Consider the following 9843-nt stretch of genomic DNA (forward strand, 5'->3'; position numbering starts at 1 on the left):
CGCTTTATATGGAAGAAGCACCCACTCTGGGAAGAGTTACACTTCTCCGGTGCTGACTCCACCCATGTTCACTGACATATATCAGACACACAAGGCTGAGATGTCATATCATACGTCCCCAGATATGTTTATGCATATTCAGAAGCACGCACAAAAACCTAAGTTGGCCTTTAGTTTCTACAAAAACACTGCGATCAGAACTTCAGAACTGGCTTTTAAGATGCAGAGTATTTAATAATCAGTTGAAGCAGATTTTTTTTAAAATTATGAATATGGTCATATGTGCGTTTATGCACGTGTTGGACAGTCTATCTGTTTAAAGAACAGTTTATCGGTCTGGTCGAAGGGGACTGTCTTTTGCGTACTCTCACAACATCATCAGATTCTATTTTTATCTCCATTCATCAGATCTTTCATCAAAGAGACTGTGTTATTTTATAAGAACAACTTGACAAAGACCCCAAAAATGTCTTGTTTAGTTTGTAGTCAATTGAAAGAAATACTTGTAAATAAAATATCTATTCATAACAAGGATTTTAATCAAATCCCTCATAACAGGATGGATGTCTATGAAATAATTTAAATCTTATTAATTTGACTAATTATTCTCTATAATTATCAGTATATTTAAGTTATATTCAATAATTTATACTTTAATTAAATAAATAGAAATTTAGGGATTTTTTAACAATTTCTTCAAGAGCTTGAAGATTTTTTGAAGATTTTTTTTTTTTTGGTAACACTTTATTCTAAGCGAAGGTGACGTAGATACACATTACTTCATGTACTTATTGTAATAACAGTAAATTATGCATAATTACAAGTAACTAACCCTAAACCTAACCTTAACTCTTTAGTAAGTGCATGTAGTTAATTCATATTACTCAGTACTTATTTGAGTAAGTACAATGTAACTACGTTACCTTAAAATAAAGTAACCTTTTTCCCTTTTTTGTTTTAAAGTGATCCTGGAAACTTTTTAGCATACCATTATCATGACTTTATCATTTATTTGTTTTGTTTTTCCTCTTGTGTATTTCCTTCTTTATATTTTATTGTATTACAGAAGCTTAGGGGTTTGTTTTCTTCTTTATTTTATGAATTAAAGGGTCAAAGTCTATATCAAAGTCCCTTTTTTGTATTTCTATAGTCTTTGGCTATAACGTAGAATTCAGAAACCCTTGTTATTAGCGACACCGATGGCCGTTAAGTGAACTGCAGCCAACAACTAACTGCTCGTGCTCGTGCTCGCTCTCGTGGCTCTTGTAGGCCTACAAGAAAGAAGAGATTGAACGTGAGGCAAGGCCCCGATATACTTACCACAATGTTCTTTTTCGTTCATCGCTTTTAGAGGTAAAAGTAAGTTGGAAATACCTTTGCAGCGATATACTTTTAAGGAACATCCCGACGCCGTCCACGAGAGTGACGTTTATGAATATGTAACGTTAATTATCGCTTTCCTTTCAATAACAAAATAAACAACAAGAAGGACAGCGAGAAAGCAGCAGTTAAGAAAGCATCTGATCATAGTGATTTGCACCAGGTCTGCAATTCAGCGGCATCATGTCGACAGATGAGGTAATTCAAATTACTCAGATGATAGTTTGAGTATATTGATGACAATAGATTAGCAGCTAGTTTGAATTATTCCCCTTTCTTTGCATGACACATTGACATTACTGTACAAAATGGTTCTTTCGGCATGATCCTAAACTTTTAAGAAGAGGCTCTCGGGAGAGCGCGTAACCGTTGCATCCCTTTCCCTGGCAAAAACGTCCTTCACATAAAAAAAAATCAGGCTTTCATAGACAAACTAGAAATCGGAGGAAGGTTTTGTTTTTTGAAGTTTCGTTCACAAAATGGCAATAAAAATCCATTAATAAATGAGAATTCTTAAAAAATACCCTTAAAAACAGTTCGTAAACACTTTATCACTACATACATACATACATACATATATATATATATATATATATATATATATATATATATATATATATATATAACCATTTATGCATGAAACGTATATTATGCAATCATTTAAGACATTTACTCGTTAGAACCTTTTTGGCATAAATTAAAGTGTTCTTTAATATTGAGTCAAGAACACAAGGGATCTATTTAGAACGCCTTTGATCCTTTTTTTTTCTTAAGAGTGTAGATTTCAAGCCCATGAGCAGGAAGGGTCTTACTTAATCAGTCACATTAGCATCCAGTCTGACACTAAATTATGTCATGGTAGTTGAGATGTCTTAGACACTGGGATAGTGTTAAGGGCACCAGTGTTTCTTTCCTGGGAGGCCATCGGGAATGGAATTACAGTTCAGTGTGGACAGACGGTCAGCCAAACCCTGCTGCTGCATATTTCATATTATCCCAAATATGCACCACGCGCAACATGCTACTCGTCTTCAGTGACCTAGAATGTGCCTAGCAAATTAAGAAGAAAAACAAAAGCAGGGCACAAAATTAGTATAATGGTTTCAGCGAGATAATCTTACTTCATCACCACAGGAACGCTAATTTGGGGTGAAAATCACCGACTGGCTTTGACATTGATCTCACTTTAGAATGATTTTCTTTCCCACCGGTGTGAATAACGTGAGTGGATCATGGGTTTCTTGCCACCTGCTGTCACAGAATGGATTCGTTTGAACACTATAATCATATTACATATCAAGTTCTAGACTGTACGCCACTGTTTTATGTGACTCATTTGGCATTTGCACTCTCATTTATATTGTAAATTACACCGGCATAAGTTGAGAAAAAGAATTCTGCTTTTGAAGATCATCAAATGCTGTTCATTTAAAGAAGCACAGATGCTTTTGTTGTATTACACTTAAGGGAATGATCTGGCTTTTATGCAAGTTATGATCCTTCAACAGCATTTGGTGGCATAATGTTGATTACCACAAATATTATTTTGACTTGTACATTAATATCCAAAAAAGAAAAAAGAACGAGGCACTTATGAATATAAGCAAATGAGCAATATAAGTACATTTTCAAGAATTTAGAAGAAGGCATGTTAAGCTTATTTATAAATGTAATTATTTTTCAAATTAATTATTTAATTAATTTATGAAAGCTTCCATGAATTCTTCTGGCAAAAATTCTTCTGATTATTATGCGAGTTTTTGCACTCTAAAATCATGTTAACAACACATATATTGTTGAGTGAGTATTTTAACATATGTTTATGGATTGGCCCCATTAGTTATAATTATAAGTGCCTCACTGTAACCCAGACGAGGAGGACATGTTGTTGATTTTACTTAACTTGTACTGAACTTATACTGGTTACACTTAAATAACCTATGTAAGTAGCCTATATAAATGGCATTGCATCAAACCAAATAGACTTTTTTATAATCTCAGTGCTTGAAACAGACAGGAGCACAAAAATGCACAACAGACATCGTGTTTAATCTTAAAACCAGTGAAAGTGTATCTGTTTTTCAATCTGTGACCAGTTGTGTGTGGCCGACCTGGGGTCTTTGTAGGGCAGCGAGTAGGTTAGGACTAGAAAAGCAAAGGGTTTATTTTAGAGGAGAAGTGTTTTGAGCCAGAAACGATGTAGAAGGTGCAGACAGCTTCGTAAGATATCGTTTCAGATCTACATGCCAACCACTCTGCCGTGTGTGTGTGTGTGTGTGTGTGCGCGCCTGTCCGTCTGTCCTCTCCTCTGATGAATTAGGGGGCAGTAGGTCTCTGCGGAGCACACTTTTAGAAGCGGTGGATTCAATAGGCGCTATTCTTATATGCTAATTACTCTCCCTGGCAAACGTTCTTTGATACAGAGCTTAGACTGGGTTTTGAGTTGGATTGTAGAGAACGGTGAAGACGGATGAATATGACACTAATGAACGAGGTGCTTTCAATGCCATTGAGATATGTGCCAAGTGGCCTTCACCTTATGAACATTTACATTGTACATTACAAGAATTTTCTTCTTATCAAGAACCATATTTTGCTGTAGGTGTTGCTCAGAGACTTCAAAACGCAGTTTTATTGGGACAATCCAGAATCGTAATCCCAAACACATGGGCAAACCATACAAGTGAGCAACAGGGCAGAAAACACAGGCAAATGGGGAATCTTGAAAACAGGCAGAGAAATAAAACAAGGATAACACTCAGAAATGCCATGTAACAACATTAAAGACTCTGCCTATATAAGCCCTGTATTTTCACTCATTCTATGCAGAGTTAACAAGGGTAATGAGAAGCAGCTGAAAGTAATCAAGCATAATGAGTATGGGAAATGGGTTATGGAAAATGCAGTCCCTGATGAGATAAAGACGGAAAGAGTGCCCTCTGGTGGCTACCATAGGCACTCCAGCTGGACATTAATAGTCATTATTTTAGCTGACACACACACACACACACACACACACACACACACACACACACACACACACACACACACACACACACACACACACACACACACACACACACACACACACACACACACACACACACACACACACACACACATATATATATTCCCCAACAACGACACATTAAATTGATCAAGTGACAATAATGACATTTATAATGTTACAGAAGATTTCTATTTCAAATAAATGCTGTTCTTTTGATATTTCTATTCATTAAAGAATCGTAAAAATGTCTTACGCTTTCCACAAAAAAATAAAGCAGCACAACTGTTTTCAACATTGATAATAATAAGGAATGTTTCTTGTACTAATAAGCATTATTGTAATAAGCATATTAGAATGATTTCTGAAGGAACGTGCCAAAAATAGAATTTTTTTATTTTAAAATTGTAATATTTGGTGGTATTTGTAGCAATACCAAAAAAACAACAACCATTGATGGCTTCCATTACCAAGATAAATCATGGTTTATAAAAAAGAAACTTTTATTTGTAATGAAAAACAGACATTTCGAAATCATTGTAATAAAAACAAGGTATGCCTTCATTCCCCTAATAGACTTTCCAGAATTGGCGAAACAGCATTTCCACTAACAATATATAGTATGCCGTAATTAGTGTTACTATAGTAACTGGTGAATATTTGTAAAGGATTAACGTGATTAAGATTTAAAAAGTGTCTGAATTGTGGACAGGATTCAAGTAAAATTCTGAAATCGACATTCAGTCACACACTGTACGCCACACAATCCGATACGAGTAGCGTCTGGGGCAGAGAGAGTCTCTCCAGTGTTAAGTGTTGAAAATTGTAAGGCACGAGCCCCCCGCTGCCAAGCCCAGCAGGAGAACGCTGACTATGATGTAGTGGGGTTGCAGCGGGATTACGCAAAGCCATAAAGCTGACAAGAATGTTTGAAACTTCCCATATCTTCCTATCTGCCTCACACTTACACCCAGACGGACACCAAATCCAGCACCCTAGTGTCTAGTGGGCAAGATACGAAGTGTTTTGTCAACAAAGAGCATGGCAGCAGAGTGTTGTCTTCCAGAGAGTGTGAGAGAGGGCTTTAAATCAAACCCAGGCATGGTGTGATAGTACAGACAGCAGCTCTCACTTCTAAAACAGTCAGGGAATGTCTATCTCCCGCTAGTCATCAGAACAAACAAAGAGGCAGTAATGTGAGCCAAACAATGTCTGTTAATGTTCACCCCCTGTGCCCTGTGATTCGTCCTGCAGGCTTCTGTGCATTCACATGATGGCTGTTACATAAAGAATACAGCACTATTCTTTACACTGTCATTTTTTATGTGTGCAGTTTTAAAAGAATAATGTAAAAATGCTACTAATTGTGAACTGTAAGTTACCTTATCGTTCAAAATGCATTTTATATTTAAAAAGAATATGCATGTTTTTTTGTTGGTAAAAGACAAAACAGTAAAAAGGATGGATCATAAGTCTCTGCATGATGCATTATGTTATATTGCATTTATATAGCTATGTTGCTTCCTATGTTATCAGTTGTGTACTAGGGGATAAATTGAGAATCACGATTTTTTTGTTTAAAATAGAGATCACGACAAAATGTTAATTGCTGCAGTCTGTTTAAAAAATATACTTAATTTGAATTAAAAAAAATTAATCTGAGTGAATGATTCAATGACTCACTCAAAGACTTCACTTGTTTCATTACAGGATGAACTAGCATTTTGAATGAATGATTCAATGACAAATACATTTTTTTAAAGTTACTTGCGCCACCTACTGTTGTAACAATGTAATTGATACAAGCTTTATTTGAAGCGTCAAGTTAAGGCCTATTTATACTTCTGCGTCGAACTTATGCCGTAGCTACGTCGTAGGCTGTGTTTAGCGCGCGTACCCTTCGGCGTACCCTGACGCGCACCTCTCCAAAAATGTAACAACGCGTCAATTCTACGCGGACGCAAGCGCTGTGATTGGTCTGCTAGAACCCCTCCCTCGGGTTTCACATGGTCCCTCTGCATGAGTAATTGCGCGTCAACGCGGACAACGACGCAGAAGTATGAATTAAAACCAACGCGTTGCCTACAGCGTAGAGGCTCCGGCGTAGGTCCGACGCAGAAGTATAAATAGGCCTTTACTTTCAACAGGTTTGATAGACACAGCCAAATCGTTGGCATTTAGGAATAAGAACGCATGGGTGCTTGAATCTTGATCGCGATCTTTTAACTATAAATCATGCAGCTCTATTGTGTACTTTAGGGTATTTTATGTTGTTTAGTAGTTAATGGTAATTGTGTTAGTAATGGTGTTTATGGTGTTTTTTTCCTTGTGTGGGTGACATAGAAAGGCCCCATTTGATTAACCTTATGGTCCATTATTTTACATCATTATGGTATATATGATTGTTCAGTTATTCAGTATCATATATATGTACTGAACAACTAAACAATTTATCCTGCAGCCAATGAGATTGCTTGCTCAAAATTGAAATCGTTTGGTTCGTTGTTTGCTGTAAGCTAGTAAGCTGCAGTGTGCAGGTTCCTCTGAAACCCTCCACCTCCCCCAGCTCCACCTGCCTAGATCTGCTACGGGATTAATATGTATATCTATTTATGCAGCAGCAGCATTTCTTAGCAGCAGTGTTCAGTAGTGAATCGCACTAAGGCCTCGTTTACACTGCAGGTCTTGATGCCCAATTCTGATTTGTTGCCTATATCCGATTTTTTTGACCGTCCGTTTACACATTCTTTCAACTGTGACCCATATCCGATTCATGCGTTTACACTTGCCATACTATCTGAAACATTGCGCATGCTTAAAGGGTTAAATTATCTTGCACAGATGGACGAACGCAAAATATGATTGACGCTAGCTCTGCGATATATGCGAAGTTCGCCAAACATCACCATGATTATGAGGCGGAGGAGGACCAAAAGTGCCATCATTGCAGCCCTGTGCATTTGCTTCAGTTATTGTGTGGACTTATCTCAGGACTGGTGGGGGATATTGTGTTTAAATATTGGCTTTAACGAGGCGTAGCGGGTCCGACGTTTTAGGATGAGCAAGCCAACCTTTGATATTCCTCTCCTACGACGACACAATGTTCCCTTTGCAGAAGCGAGTCGGGGTTTCTCTCATCATTAAACCGTGGAGACGTTGCCTAATGCCTCAGAAAATCCGATCTGCCTGTTTACATGACAGTCGCATTGGCACATATCCGATTTAGATCAGATTTATTTCCACATATGAATGAGGCCTGAAACTGATCTCGAAATATCCAAATGCATGCGTTTTTTTCCTGTTTACACGGTCATAGAACACATCCGATCTGTGTCACATATGAGCAAAAAATCGGAATTGGGTCACATTTCACTGACAGTGTAAACGAGGCCCAAGATGTGTAGGTCGTAGGCCTATTTCACTATAAAAACGAAAAGAAAAACATAAGGAGCTATATTTTTCTTTAAGAAAATAAAGCCATCAATATTTTTTCACATTGTGACATTTACGAGCATAACATAGCTCATCCTCTGAACATTTTTTATAGTCTTTTTCTTCTTGCAAAATACAATCTCTTATTTTTCTTTTGATTTGGTGGTGAAATATGACCCACGCATTTTAATCAACATTCAACTTCAAAACAAACTAAAGACTTGAGCCATAAAAAAATTATTAATCATTAGGTCACATCATCCTCGATATTCCTGCAATCAGAATCATGTTAATTATTTGTGTGGTATATACCTAATTTTAGTTTGGACTGAATTTGATGTTGTTTTGTGTTTTTGAGCTGCACTGAAATTATTTATTTATTTATTTTAAAATCAATACAGGATTTAAAAGAACTTGATATATGTGATGACAGTCACTGCCAGTGCCATTTGATCCATGAGTGACTCCGCAGTGCCGCTGAATATTTATAGCGAGTGGCCTGTGAATGTTATGAGTGTGGGTAATGAAGTGTGAAGATCTGTGTGCGATGACAGCTAGAGTACGAAAGGACAGCTCACATTATTAAACTGAGCAGTTTATCCTTGACCGTAAAACTTTCATTTGCTCAAATATTTGCTCATTTAAGATGTCCTGATAGTCACAACCTTTCCAATGACAGTGAAGGATTCTATAGAGGAGTGTAAAGTTACTGTTCGATAGAATTTGACTGGACAGACTTTGCATTTGTTTGCATTTACTGTGAAAAAATAAAACTGAAAATTAACATAAAAGGGCAATTTAATAATAATTTCACATAAATGAAATAATGTAATTAAATAAAGCCACCATGAAATCAAATGACCAATTCTTATTTTGATGGAATATTGCAGTATTTATTATTAATGATTTATCTGTGCACATCTTTTTATTTATTTATTTATTTATTTCGACTCGTAATCTTTAATAAAAATAAATTAATGATTGATTTATTTACCCCCCCCAACACACACACACACAACTTGCAGTGACATCTCATCTCTTCTCTGATGACGTGTTTACTGGCATGAGGGCGGGACAACCTGTCACTCACATGAGATCCACCAATAGTCAATAGTAAACCACAATGATCTAATCAATTCCTGATCAATTCCAAAATCAAGTCCCACCCACATATATATTAAAAAAAACTAAAAAAACAAGAAGCAATTTCACTTGGACATAGCCTACATCAATAAAGGGAAGAAAGGAATATCGCAACTTGCGTTTCATGTCAACTTTGATAAATGATAATGATAAATCAGAAGCCTCTATGAATACATTTTTCTATGAAGATTCATATTTGGGAAAGTAAATCTGTTGAATGGACAATTACGATACGTGTAAATTTCCTTTACACTTATTTTTTTTTTCTTTTAATAGCTAGTTGTTTCATACAGTATTTTATCTTTTACAAGTTTTATACCAGGACATCTGTAATAAAGTTTAGGATGTCATTTGCAAATCCTCTTTATACATTTTATATATTTTGTATAAGATTTTGCATAACTTTTTCAATATGTCTGTTAAAGTCCATATAGTAAGCTGTCCTCCATCAATCACACAGGGGGAGATCAGTGATGTTCACACCGTGTCTTGTGACCGGACCCACTGGAGACCCATGAGTGACCGGAAAATAGTTTGTATCAGTTTTCACTATATCATATAAAAAGAGTTAATGATCTGTGAAAATTATCATTAAAAATCAAGCCCATTACATGTTCAACAGATATTTTATATTTAGAGAATAATATACAGTACATGCCATCTTTACACTTTCACAAGCACTTTTTTTAGGCAGTATATGGGTTGGGAAAAAACTTGATAATAATATTAACCATCCATCATTTCTAACCGCCTATATTGACGTTTTGTGAACAAATGCAGACTGGAACTGTAAATGCAGTACAAACAACAACAGTGTCCTCTAGTGCTAGAACATGAACAGTGGTAGAATATCACCTTAATATTTGTGAACGTTTGTGGTA

This window comes from Leuciscus leuciscus (assembly GCF_965113295.1).
Source record: "Leuciscus leuciscus genome assembly, chromosome: 13".
Lineage (NCBI taxonomy): Eukaryota > Metazoa > Chordata > Actinopteri > Cypriniformes > Leuciscidae > Leuciscus > Leuciscus leuciscus.